Source organism: Coptis chinensis, chromosome 4 (genome assembly GCF_015680905.1).
Source record: "Coptis chinensis isolate HL-2020 chromosome 4, ASM1568090v1, whole genome shotgun sequence".
NCBI lineage: Eukaryota > Viridiplantae > Streptophyta > Magnoliopsida > Ranunculales > Ranunculaceae > Coptis > Coptis chinensis.
In genome coordinates this window covers 47378943-47392214 of record NC_141459.1, presented here as the reverse complement: position 1 = coordinate 47392214, position 13272 = coordinate 47378943, and the positions used below count along the sequence as shown (strand labels likewise).

Sequence of the window (13272 nt, the reverse complement as noted above, 5' to 3'; positions counted from 1 at the left end):
GCGTTTGGCAAGGGAAAGCAAAACTCAACTTTTAATACGACCGAAAACAAACACATGATCGTTGTTGCACTTTCGAAATTGTCTCCAGTCTCCACAAACAAACATGCAGATTATTTTGAATTTCTAGCGTACTAAACTTAATCCCCAACGTACAGTGAACATTAATCATATAATTTGCTAAAAAAATGGTTTTGTTGGTAAACCTATTGTTAGAAGTTGTGTCAAAACCCTCCCATTAGAGCTCGGTTATCAAGCCAAGTCGCACGCTCGGCTCCAACTTGCGCGTTTATAATGAGAGTAAAGTCTAAGGCTGTGTTTGTTTAGTGGCAAATAGGGGTGGCAAATTTTATTTTCCCACTAGATGCACCATTAGCCAGTGTTTGGCTGCATTTAAGGGCAGTGGCAAACACTATTCTCTATTTGCCGGCAAACAAAATTTTCCCACTAGAAGTGGGAAAATAGAATCCACCTCCCCCCCTAAACTCTTTTGCCAGCATGAAAATCACTCAAATTTTCCCACTATGACCAAAACATTTGCCACCATCAATCTATCGCACTCATCTCCTTCTCTCGCTTGCATCTCTGTGTCTCGACAAGTAATCTCTCTCATCTCTCACTTCACTCAATTTCTAACTCAAATAACTCAAACAACAATCTCTTTAATCAATTCAATCTGTTTTGAATCGACCAACAGTTTAAAATTTGACATGTTTTGTTGTAAATTTTACATTCTCGCATCTCTCTCTCATTTTCTCACTGTGTTTTTTTTTCTCTCTTTCTCAGATTTGGTCGTTCTTAATGTAATCTCTCTCTAGCTCTCGCCAACTCGCTGCCATCAGGTATGATTTTGGGTTTGATTTCTTTTTTGGGGTTTTGATTTCGTTCTCACTATAATTGGTATTATTTGGTTTGGTTTGGTTTGGTTTTGATTTTGATTTTACTGAAAATAGTGTATGTTGAACAAGGCTTGTAGATTTGGTTGAACTATTCGATATTATGACGATGAGTGTGTGTGTGTGTGTGTGTGTAATGAGTGTGTGTGTGCTGGTGGTGGTGGTAGTGTGATGAGTGTGGTGAGTGTGTGTAGGTGGTGGTGGTGGTAGTGTGTGTGAGTGTGTGTGTGTGTGACTGTGGTGTTGTGAGTGTGTGCGAGTGTGGTGTGTGTGAGTGTGTGCTGGGTGGTGAGTGTGTGTGTGTGACTGTGGTGTTGTGTGCTGGGTGCTGGGTGGTGAGTGCTGGGTGGTGAGTGTGTGTGTGTGACTGTGGTGTTGTGTGCTGGGTGGTGAGTGTGTGTGTGTGACTGTGGTGTTGTGTGCGATGTGCGAGTGTGCTGCGTGTGAGTGTGGTGTTATGTGTGCGAGTGTGGTGTGTGTGAGTGTGTGCTGGGTGGTGAGTGTGTGTTGTGTGCATAAAAATATTGTTGCAGACAAATTAAGCCGCTAAGTCTGAAGCGACAATGAAAAACAATGAGTTAGGTGATCCAGGGAGACCTTCATGGGTGAATAGATGGGAAGTACCTGATATAACCTACTATAGGTTCACAGATGGATGAAAAGTGTGCTATTTTTCTTCAATATTTTGCAGGAAAGTCTATTATGTAACCCACATTGTATATTCCCCCTCTTTTACAGCAGGACAATACCCAAGTATGTGTAGGGCCAAGTATTGAAGATTTTTAGCATAAGGTCAAGGTGAAGTTTTGTTCTTCCCATTTAATATTATAGTGCTGAGTGAGATCTCTAACAATGGATATGAAAAGTGATAGTTCTGGGCATCTTGGCTCGGCCATTTGACATCCGTATTTGAAATGGGAGTCTATTGCATTTGACTTGTTAGTCACCAGCCGTGCATGACTTCTGTAAAGCAAAAGTGTCAGTTTACCAACCAAAACATTGTAACATCCACACAGTCTATAAGATTTCTCCTTCGAAACCAATTTAAACAGAGCTATGCACTCAATAGGCAAAATTAATATGCATATATATATATAAGCCCACTCTAATTATGTGACTGCAAAACAAGCACCATGGCTTCAGGTAATCAATTGGTGCACACAAAGCAGGACCTCATTGTTTAACTTCTTGCAATAGATAGGGGATGGCAGACTATATGTGTTAAATCACAGTTGGAAGCTACCATATGTAACAGGAGCCTATATTTTGCTTGCTGTCTCATACTTCCAAGAAGGAAATTTTGCATTTGCCCTGGATGCAAAGCAAAATTTTAAGCTTAAGCAAAACAAGAAGGGAAGATCTATTTTACGTGTCTCTACGGAATGAACTAAACGAAGACATGAATTCAACTTACTATAAAAGAAAGATCAGACTATCAGATCACAACAGTAAGCCTAACCAGGAAAAGGATGAGCATCGGAACATACCTCAACGAGCGGAGCAGATAACTTTAACGACCTGGTCACATTGTGAAGCTCTCCAAACATCTGTAATAACCCTGTACTTAACTCGTCTATGGACTCAATGTCAATGTCTGCCATGACAAGAGAAGGAACATTCTCCATGGCGTATTCATTAGAAGTATCATCTCTACACCTGAATGTTGTGAGGTTTGGAATTGGTGTTGTGTGTTGTGAGTTGATGCAACTGATAAAGTTCTTGAGTGTGCGAGTGTGCTGTGTGTGAGTGTGTGCGTGTGTGGTGAGTGCGTGTGAGTGTGGTGAGTGTGTGCGAGTGTGGTGTGTGTGAGTGTGTGCTGGGTAGTGTGTTGTTGCTGCTGGGTGGAGTGTTTGTGTGCAGGTTGGTTTAGATGGTTGGGTGGGTGTTGTTGCCACTGCAAGGTGCTGGGTGTTGCTGCGTGCTGGGGTGCTAGTGGAAGGTGCTGGGTGTTGTTGCTGCTGCTGCAAGGTGTTGGGGTGTTGCGGCGTGCTGGGGTGTTATTGCGTTCTGGGTGCTGCTGCTGCTGGTGGTTGATGTGTGTTGGGTGCTGCGTGCTGCTGCTGCTGGGTGCTGCGTGCTGGGGTGCTACTGCTGCTGCTGGGTGCTGCGTGCTGGGGTGCTACTGCTGCTGCTATTGGGGCTGTGTGCTACTACTGGGGCTGTGTGCTGCTGCTGTTGCAAGGTGCTGGGTGGTGGTGCTGTTGTGTGCTGTTGGGTGCTACATTTGGTGCTGTTGCATGGTTGTTATATTGCCGCGAAACTCTTTTCAGTTTGGTATTCCATGTTTTGCATATATGTGAGTAGAGGTTTCAAGCATTTAATTTAATGGGATGTTTGGTTTTTAAAATTCTTATGTTGGACTAGGTTTTGAATTGTCCAATTTACTTGCTTTGCTTAATTTGGTAGTTCCATCTTTGCAATAGTTGATGATCCTTGGTGATGTATCAAGATGATGAGTTAATGAAATGGTGTTGTAGAAATATTGTAGTATGTTAGTGGTGTGATGATGTTTATTGAGCAATGGGGATATTGGAATTTGAATTTGTTTCTCCAATGGAGGTGTTTGTTCACCCGCCATATTTGGAAAGTTCAATGAGTTGGAATTCAATGTTCTTTCTATTTTTATACTTCATTGAGTTTGGAAACCAAAAAAAAATAATATTTCTAAAAGTTAAAAAATCATTTGCCACGGAAAAAAAAAAAACCATGTAAACAAACGCTATCTTATAATTTCTCACTATGAATTTTTGCAAACAAACACGGCAAACTAAAATTTTCCCACTACAAATTAGCCTGGCAAAACTCTAGTGGGAAAATGCTGGCAAATCTAATATTTTCCCACTAGAGATTTGCCACTAAACAAACACAGCCTAAGACGGTAAAGGACACTAGTCATGCTAGGGTTCTGCTAGATAGAGTAGATAGAGTCAGGAAGGAATCTATCCAATGTATCTGGCAGAAGCCAGAGGAAGGTATAGCTAAACTGAACCCAGATGGAGCCATGTCAGAGAGTAGATGTGGTATTGGAGGAACTATTAGAGACTCGAATGTGAAGTGCTATTAGCTTTTGCTGGTTTTGGTGGGATCAGAAGTGTACTATTCCAGGAGTTGAAAACTATATTATGTGGTCTAAAGGACAGCCTAAAGATCCAAATCTCAAGGATTCAAGTAGCCTCTGATTCAATGAGAGCAGTGAATATCTTGAAGGGAAAGGAGAGTCCACCTTGGCAGTGTGCAGAAGTTACAGCAGCGATAAAAAAGCTTCTGAGAGAGTTTGTTAGTGTTAGTTTTGTCCACGTTTTTAGGGCAATAAATCGTGCTGCTGATCACCTTGCTTCTTTAGCTACGGATCATGAAGTGGAATATTTTGTACCTCCTCTTACTTCAGTGCTTATGTCCATTGTTGAGGAGGACAAAAATGAAACCGTGTACTTAAGATTTTGATGTTTATGAATGCCAGTAGAGGTCATGCCATAACCTCAAATCTATTAAAAAAAAATCTAAGCACATGTTAGATTCTTAACATATATGGTTATATTAACATTTAGGATAATTACTTATATTTCTACGTGTATTATTTATTGTAATATATATATATATACAGCCCGGCTCCTAAAAGGACCTTAAATAAGTACCAAATCTAAAACACCCACAACTTCACCTACAAAATGATTTATAACCTAATCTTTTGTGCATATGATCCACTAACCATAAATAACATCTCTACAAAAATTCAACTCGTTTACGGGCTATATATATAGATATAGCCCAGCTCTTAAACGGACTAGTCCGTTTACAGACTTGTGTCTTGAACAATTTATATAGTGTCGTGAACAACTAATATAATGTCTTGAACAACTTTTTTAATTTACACTTATTAACTTTTTAATTTATGTTTATATGTGACACTATATAAGTTGTGCAAGACATTATATAAGCTTCGCACGACACTATATAACAAGTTCGTAAACGGACGTCCGTTTAAGAGCTGGGTTGTATATATACTAGCTTGTAGGCCCGTGCATACACACCAGTTTTTTTTGAAAACATTTAGATTTTTTTAGAAAATTGAGACTACCGTTTTAATCGCTAACTCGTTTTAATTTTCTAACAAATTGTTTTAAATTAAGTTTTAAAAACCCGTTTTTTCGATTGGGAGAGAGATTCTGTTTTAATAGGAGAATGATTCCCGTTTTAATTAGATACGTTAGATTTTCTCTTAATTTTCAATAGGGGAGGAATTTCTATTTTAATAGGAGAAGAATTACATCTTTAATTAGAAGTGTTATAATTTGTTTTAATAGGAGAAGAATTCTCGTTATAATAAAAGAGAAATTCCCGTTATAAAAAAGGATTCCCGTTTTTCAAATAGTAAAGAAATTCTTGTTTTAATAGGAGATGACGTGAAATTTTAATAGAGCTCGAAAAATACTCCTTGTGGGAGCATTAATATTAAGACTAGAAAGTTGATCCGTGCATACGCACCGACTCTTTTAAAAATTTGCTCAACAATCATAACTATATATATACAAATTTTCAAACAAATCGTGATTATTGTTTTTATCGATGCCCCATTTTAATTTCCTAACAAATTGTTTTAATCAAGTTTTTAAAACCCGTTTTAATTTCTTAACAAATTATTTTAATTAAGTTTTAAAAACCCATTTTTTAATTGGAGGAGGGATCCCGTTTTAATTTAAAAGTGTGATTCCCGTTTTTAAAAGGAGAAGGTTTCCCGTTTTAATTAGAAGTGCTAGATTTTTCTTTTTCAATAGAAGAGAAAATTCCCATTATAATAGGAGAATGATTCCCGTTTTAATTAGAAGTGCTAAATTTTTTCTTTTCAATAGGAGAGGGATTCCCGTTTTAATAGAAGTTGATGACATGGAATTTTAAGAGAGTTAGAAAAATACCCTTGTGGCCATTTTAATTTCTCAACATATTGTTTTAATTAAGTTTTAAAAACCAGTTTTCTAATTGGAAGAGGGATCCCCTTTTAATTTAGAAATGTGATTCCCGTTTTTAATAGGAGAAGGATTCCTATTTTAATTAGAAGTGCTAGATTTTTTCTTTTCCAATAGGAGAGGAATTCCCACTATAATAGGAGAATGATTCCCGTTTTAGTTAGAAGTGCTAGAATTTTTATTTTCAATAAGAGAGAAATTCCCATTTTAATAGGTGTTGATGACAACCCGTGTAATTTTAAGAGAGCTAGAAAAAGACCATTTATGGGAGTTTTAATATACATATAGGGGTAGGTTCCGTTTACAACACTTTTTATACAACGTTTTATACAATACCCCCCACCAGACCCTTCAAGATGATTTAAGAGCTAATTTTTTGTGGATAAGATGTTCTCACCATGGGTATGACCTCCGCAAAAAATAGGGTCCTCTGACCATTTCTAAGTTTGACAAAAAAGGGTTACAAAATCGATATTTATGGACCGTTAAGAAAAATTCATAGGTTGAGAGCAATTTTTCTCATGGTTAGGAGTTTTCAAATGAGTTGATTTTTTGTGGAGATGATCTCCATGGTGTGCAAATCATATGTACAAAGAATCAAGACATATATATGGAGTAGGTTCCGTTTACAACACTTTTTATACAACATTTTATACCATACCCCTTGAAAATATGAATTAAGCCTTGATTCTTTGTACATATGATTTGCACACCATGGAGATCATCTGCACTAAAAATCAACTCATTTGAAAACTCCTAACCATGAGAAAAATTGCTCTCAACCTATGAATTTTTATTAACAGTCCAGAAATATCGATTTTGTAACCCTTTTTTGTCAAATTTAGAAATGGTCAAAGGACCCTATTTTTTGCAGAGGTCATACCCATGGTGAGAACATCTTATCTACAAAAAAAATTAGCTCTTAAATCATCTTGAAGGGTATGGTGGGGGGTATTGTATAAAACGTTGTATAAAAAGGGTTGTAAACGGAACCTACCCCTATATATAGTCATTCTCTAAAAAGTAGCTAATTAAGTTAACTTAAAATAAGTACGTAAGTGAAACTTCACCTATAAAATGAATTCAAACCTAATTTTTTGTGGATATGATATGATCAATATTAAGATCATCTCCACAAAATTTCAGCTCATTTAGAAACCTCTAATATTGACAAAAAAAATTACAAAAACTCGGCATTTCTGGACCGTTAGATTTCTTTTTAAAGATGACAATAATTTTTATCTATGTTAGAGGTTTCCAAATGAGCTAAAATTTTGGAAAGATAATCATTATGGTAAGTGTTTCATAACCACAAAAAATTAGGTTTAAATTCATTTTGTAGGTGAAGTTTTTCGTACGTACTTATTTTAAGTTAACTTAAGTAGCTACATTTTAGAGAAGGACTATACATTTTAGAGAAGGACTATATATATATTGTATATCCTGTCATAGTTGTTAGATAGTGATTAATTGTGATATCAGTGGATTCTAGTTGCATTTTTAGTATTTTGTTAGATTGGTTTTGCATGTTATTTCAGTCTTTAGGCAAAATTATATGTCCATCTGTGCTCACATATCTATAGCTTGTCCTCGAAGTCGAGCTTTAATTCTGAAACATATGATCGAGTTCTATACTCCATAACAATAGAAATCCAAGCTCGTTAAGCTCCTCGAATACTCGACGAGCCAAGCTTCAGCATAAATCTGAACAAAATTTGAGCTTGACTCGAGATACATATGAGTCGAGCTTGAGTACCCTAAACCTCGACTCACTCAATGACTAGCCCTACTGTCACGAATACGTCTCGAAACATGTGTTGAGAGGGGTCCGTGCAGCGTACATGATCGTTCAGCTCAACCATGCATGCACAAGCCTAATAAGCATTCAGTGTTCGAGTAACTCACGGATAGTCAAGACTGAGGGTTGTCTCGTTTGCCCACAATCGAATCCTCAGATATGTCTGAGAGGAGACTAAGTACACCTGTCTCATGTCTTGAGACTGGATAGTTAAATCCTCCATTCGGGTGAGTATGTGATGTTCCCACAACCAAGCAACACGATGTAGTGCGAAGTGCTAGGACGTGGTATTAGCAACCTCATTTCTCAATGGTATCACATATGCATGCTCCAAATGCACAACGCCTCTAGACTCATCCTAAAGTCGTCGAGGATCTATGATGTACCCTTGAGTGTCTGTCATGAACTGGCCCTGATATCGCACCAAGGAAGTTCCTAGCTGATGCTCTGGAGAACATGAACTCATCCCTCCCTATATATGTCAAATAAAGATTTCCACTATAAGCAAAAGGGAATATAGATCCAGGTGTGAACTTTTTTTGGGCATAACTTCCACCTCGGTGCTCCGATTTATATGTTCGACCACTCTATTTGGGGTGTCTTAAAACGTACTAAAAGATGGTAATGAAATTAGGAACATCCGACTCAAGGTTTGACCGGGAGTTGACTTTTGTTGACTTTTCTCAGCCCATAATGTTTGGATAAGTTTGGACATTCCATTTGGCATATATAAGTTCACTTTAGTCACTCCATAACATTCTACCCCACTTAATATTCGACGTCCTCGTCGAGAGAACTATCTTCTGCTTGTACATGTGATCGATCTTGGTTCATCCATATCTGCCACCTCCTGGCTCAATACTTGACTCAAACACTTCAAGCAATCAACTCTATCATATCTTAAGAACAAGCTTGTATTCATCCAAACTGTCACTCTGACCCTTGACGATGCAAACAATACAGTTCTGTTGCTGTAATACTTGTGGGAAGAAAACATGGTCATCATGGTTAAGGAGAAACTGCTCGTCCATACAAACAACTCCTACTTTTCTATACTTTGCTTAATTGTCCATGGTTTAGGTGGTTGCCCTAACATGACTAAAGCATTATCCCAAAGGACTAGATGGTTCCACGCCAAAACAACTTTGGCATTGTGCCAGGAATTGCGCTCCTGTTTGAGCAATGAGATGGCTCCACGCGAAAACAACTCTGGCATTCTGCTAGGAAAAATGCTCCTCCTTGAGCCTAATGTCTCCATGCACAAATCCCTCTCCATACTGTTACCCTTCTCCTCTTCACTATGGGTTTGTACCACTTGATTAGACCTCAAATATGCATTTTTATCCCCTTACAATGCTTCAATTAGTTAAATAATGCAGAAAACTCATGTTCTTATTTTTTTTTAGGTTACAAGCCTATTTTGGATGAAATGTCTTAAAGGATGAATTTTAGCACCAAATGGAGTCTAAACAGGACATCTTACGAATACTAAAGCTTATTGGAATATAAGCCAAAAAGTCAACGATTAAAGTCAAAGTCAAAACTCGAGGACCAAAGATCAAGGATTATTTCTGAAAGGCCTAGAAAAATTGTCCTCAACTCAAAAATCTACAAAATGAATTCATTTGATCTTATCTAGTGTTTGCATTTGAAATAGAAAAAATAACGGAGACAAAATCCATAAAACAAAAGCAAATGTGTGTACGTGTGTTATCACTAGGAGAATGAAAGAGGGCAAATTTGTAATCATATAAAAGCTCTCGACAAAAAGGAAAAAATATTGAGAGAGAATCATATATAGTAATATAGGAAATTAAACTAGGTATATAATAGTTAGGGTAGAATTAGGAGTAGGTTTTAAGTTTTATTTGTTTTTCCTTATTTTCCATTGTTATCATTTTCAAGCTTTGAGCTTTATCAATACAAAGTCATTTTTCCTTACATCAACTTGTTTTCCATCATCTTTTATTTACATCAACTTGTTTTATCATTTGCTTAATCCATCAACTCTTCAAAACATGTTTCATTCCATCATTTTCTCTCTTACATCAACTTGTTTTCAACCATGTTTTGATCAATTGCCTTATACACAAACTTATTCAAACATGTTTTAATCATTTGTCTAAATACATCAACCCATTTCATTCAAGTTTTAATCAAGTTCATAATATAATAGTAAAAACCTAAAAGAGAGTTTCACTACCCTTTTCTTCCATAAAGATCATTCACAAAATTTATTAGGAATCCATTTGCGAACTTGAAATAATCACTCTTGTTACGATAGATTATCACTGAATACTCTGGTTAATTACGTAGAGTTGTTGGAGGTAGTAGCCTAATGTTGCATAGTCATCTCCTTGAACTGACATAAACAATTCTCTTGGCCGTAACGAAGGAATCCATATTGATGACCACTCTGGAACACCATGGTGATCTTGAACTGTTAACTTGTCCTCTCTCCAAACACAACTTTGAACTAATATGAACAAGGCAAACCAAACTGTTTGTAATCATTGTTGTGGAGTGCTTGAGTAATTCACAAATAGTCAAGACTGAGGGTTACCCCGATTGGCCACAGTCGAATCATCGGATATGTCCGAGAGGAGACTAAGCACACGTCTCATGTTTTGAGACCTACCGAATAGCTAAATTCTCCATTGGGATGAGTATGTGATGTTCCCACGACCAAGCAACATGGCGTAGCGCGAAGCGCTAGGACATGGTATTAGCAACCTCATTTCCCAACGGTACCATATATGTATGCTCCAAATGCACAATGCCTCTAGACCCATCCTAAAGTCGTCAAAGATCCATGATGCACCCTTGAGTGTCGTCATGAACTGGCCCTGGTATCGCACCAAGGAGTTCTTAGTTGATGCTCTGGAGAACATGAGGAGTGATGGGAACTCATCCCTCCCTATATACGTCAAATAAAGATTTTCACTATAACCAAAAGGGAACACAGATCCAGGTGTGAACTTTTGCTGGGCATAACTTCCACCTCAGTGCTCCAATTTATATGTTCGACCACTCTATTTGGTGTGTCTCAAAATATACTAAAAGATGGTAATGGAATTGGGAGCCGTGGATCAAACATCAAATATGAGTTTTCATTGTAGTCATATTATATGATCAATAATGTGGAAAACTTATGTTCTTATTGTTTTTTCAGGTTACAAGTCTATTTCGGATAAAATATCTTAAAAGGGGAATTCTAGCGCCAAAAGGAACCTAAATAGGACATTTTACGAAGACTAAAGCTTATTGGAAAAGAATCTAAAAAGTCAACAGTCAAAGTCAACTCAAGGGCCGAGGACCGAAGACCAAGGATTAATTCTCAAAGGCCTTGAAGACTTGTCCTCAACTCAAAAGACTACAAGATGAATTCATTTGATCTTATATAGTGTTTGTATTTGAAAAGTGATCCATAAAACATAAAGTAAAAGCAAAAACAAATTAGTGATGTGTTCACAATGATGATGGAAGAGGGCAACGCGCGCAAATCTGTAATCATGTAAATGTTCTCTACAAAAAGGAAAAAGATGGAGAGAGAAAGTAGTCTCTACATTTTTAGGAGTAGTGTAAATCAGATAGGAGTAGGAGTAGGTTTAGAGTAGATTTAAGTTTTATTTGTTTTATCTTATTTTCAATTGTTATCATTTCAAGCTTCAAACTTTATTTCAATACTAAGTTCTTTTCTTTATTTCAACCTTGTTTCAATCATTAGTTATTTACTACAACTTGTTTTCCATCATATTTTCTTTACATAAAGACGTTCTAATCATTTGCAAATCCATCAAATGGTTAGAACTTGTTCTTAAGTATTTTCTCATTCCATACAATCATTCAAATCATGCACATTTAGATCACTAGCCTTTCATACAAACCATTCAAAACATGGTTTAAATCATTAGTTTAATCTTTCAAACATCATTATACTCAACATGCTTTCATTTAGTTAAACCAAAAAAAAAAAAAAGTTAACTCACACTCTAATCTTTCATAATTAAGAACCATCCCTAGTTCATTAGGAAATCCTTGGCGAACTTCAAAACCACTATAAACTACAAATGATCAAGCACCAAACTCAAGGTTTGACCGGGAGTTAACTTTTATTGACTTTTCTCGACTCGTGATGTTTGGATAGGTTTGGACCTTCCATATATTTGGCATATATAAGTTCACTTTAGTCACTCCGTGACACCTACCTCTCTCGAAGTAGAGCAAATTTCCTTGGAGGGCAGCAATATCAGCTCCAGTAGTAGGTGGAGGTTGGAGGGCATCAGCATCAGCATCAGCAGGTAGAAGTTTGAGGGGTGGAGCAGCTGGTCCATATTTTGCTAGATGGCGATTTCGAAGTTTCTTTTGTTGTCTTCGTGCTCCATCGCTCATTTGGTGTCTATGTTGTGTAGCATTGCGTATAGTAACACAAGTTTTGCTCCATCGCTCATTTGGTGCTCCATCGCTCATTACATTTTCATGGATCAATATATAAATCAGTAGACATAGAAATATGTAAAATAAGACATAGTTTTGCAAAATATACAATTTCAAGATCTTTGCAAAATATACAATAAACATAAAGTCTATTTTTTCAAGTTTTCAATTTTTTTTCTCCGTCAATTTAATTTAAGAGTAGGTGTCTATTACCTTTGTTAACAAATATTAGCTAATACATAAAATCTATTTTTTTCAAGTTCTCAATTTTTGTCTTTAAATTGCATTGTCTAAACAAAATAAATCTTTATCGTATTTAACAAATTGCGACACCTTTTTGGTGCGTTTTATTATCTTCTCTTATTGTCCCCCCTAATTATTACCTTTCATATATAATTACCAAATGTCCTGTCATTTTCTCTATTTTACATCCCGTCCAAAATTAAGAGAAGACTTTATGGACTTGCTTTTGTAAGGAGGTTTATCAATTTGGCTAATTGAATTGGAAACTACCATTACTAAATCTTGACCGACAATTTCACGCATAATCTATGTGCGTATATTATAAATAGCTCACAGTCAGTTTCACACATAATCTATGTGCATATAAATAGCTCATGGTCAATTTCATGCTCATCGAGCGTGCCCAAAAGGCTTGTAGTAACATAAGACATTTGTGTGGAATATGTCAAATCATTCCTTATTTGTATTTAGTAAGCTAAATCAGATATAATCTTCTATGTGTAAATAAATAAAGAGATGACAGATTAGTAGTTAATTACAGAACATAATTAGTTACTTTTTTGGCGGCGGCTCATGAGAGAAGAAAACCCTAGTTTTTATTTATTTATTTTTGAGAGCTGAGAAAGAAAAAAAATAGAAGGAAATGGGCTTATAAATGATTCGACATAAACCCTAGTTCTTTTCTCTTTTGGTGGGCCCCAAAAAGCACATCCTCATAACCTTGTCCACGTCGTATTTTAGTAAAACAGTATCAATATCTTATGAATTTTACCATGGCATGGAAAACTCATCCTACCAACAAATCTTCATAAAATATCGCGACATTTTCTATTTGTGAAACTTGTTTCTATGTCATCTGTCAGTGAGAACGAGCAGAGTACAAAAAAAAAAAAAAGTAGAGTTGATGAACAAGCAGAATAAGAAGAAGAATAAGATA

At 36.5% G+C, this 13272-nt stretch overlaps 1 long non-coding RNA gene across 1 annotated transcript; it reads left to right on the top strand.

Annotated features, from left to right (window-relative positions):
* Positions 1–10: 10 nt before the first annotated feature.
* On the top strand, positions 11–3447 carry LOC147503740 (uncharacterized). Its single transcript, XR_015192813.1, has 2 exons — positions 11–596; positions 784–3447. It is a non-coding gene; the product is annotated as an uncharacterized LOC147503740 (long non-coding RNA).
* Positions 3448–13272: the final 9825 nt, after the last annotated feature.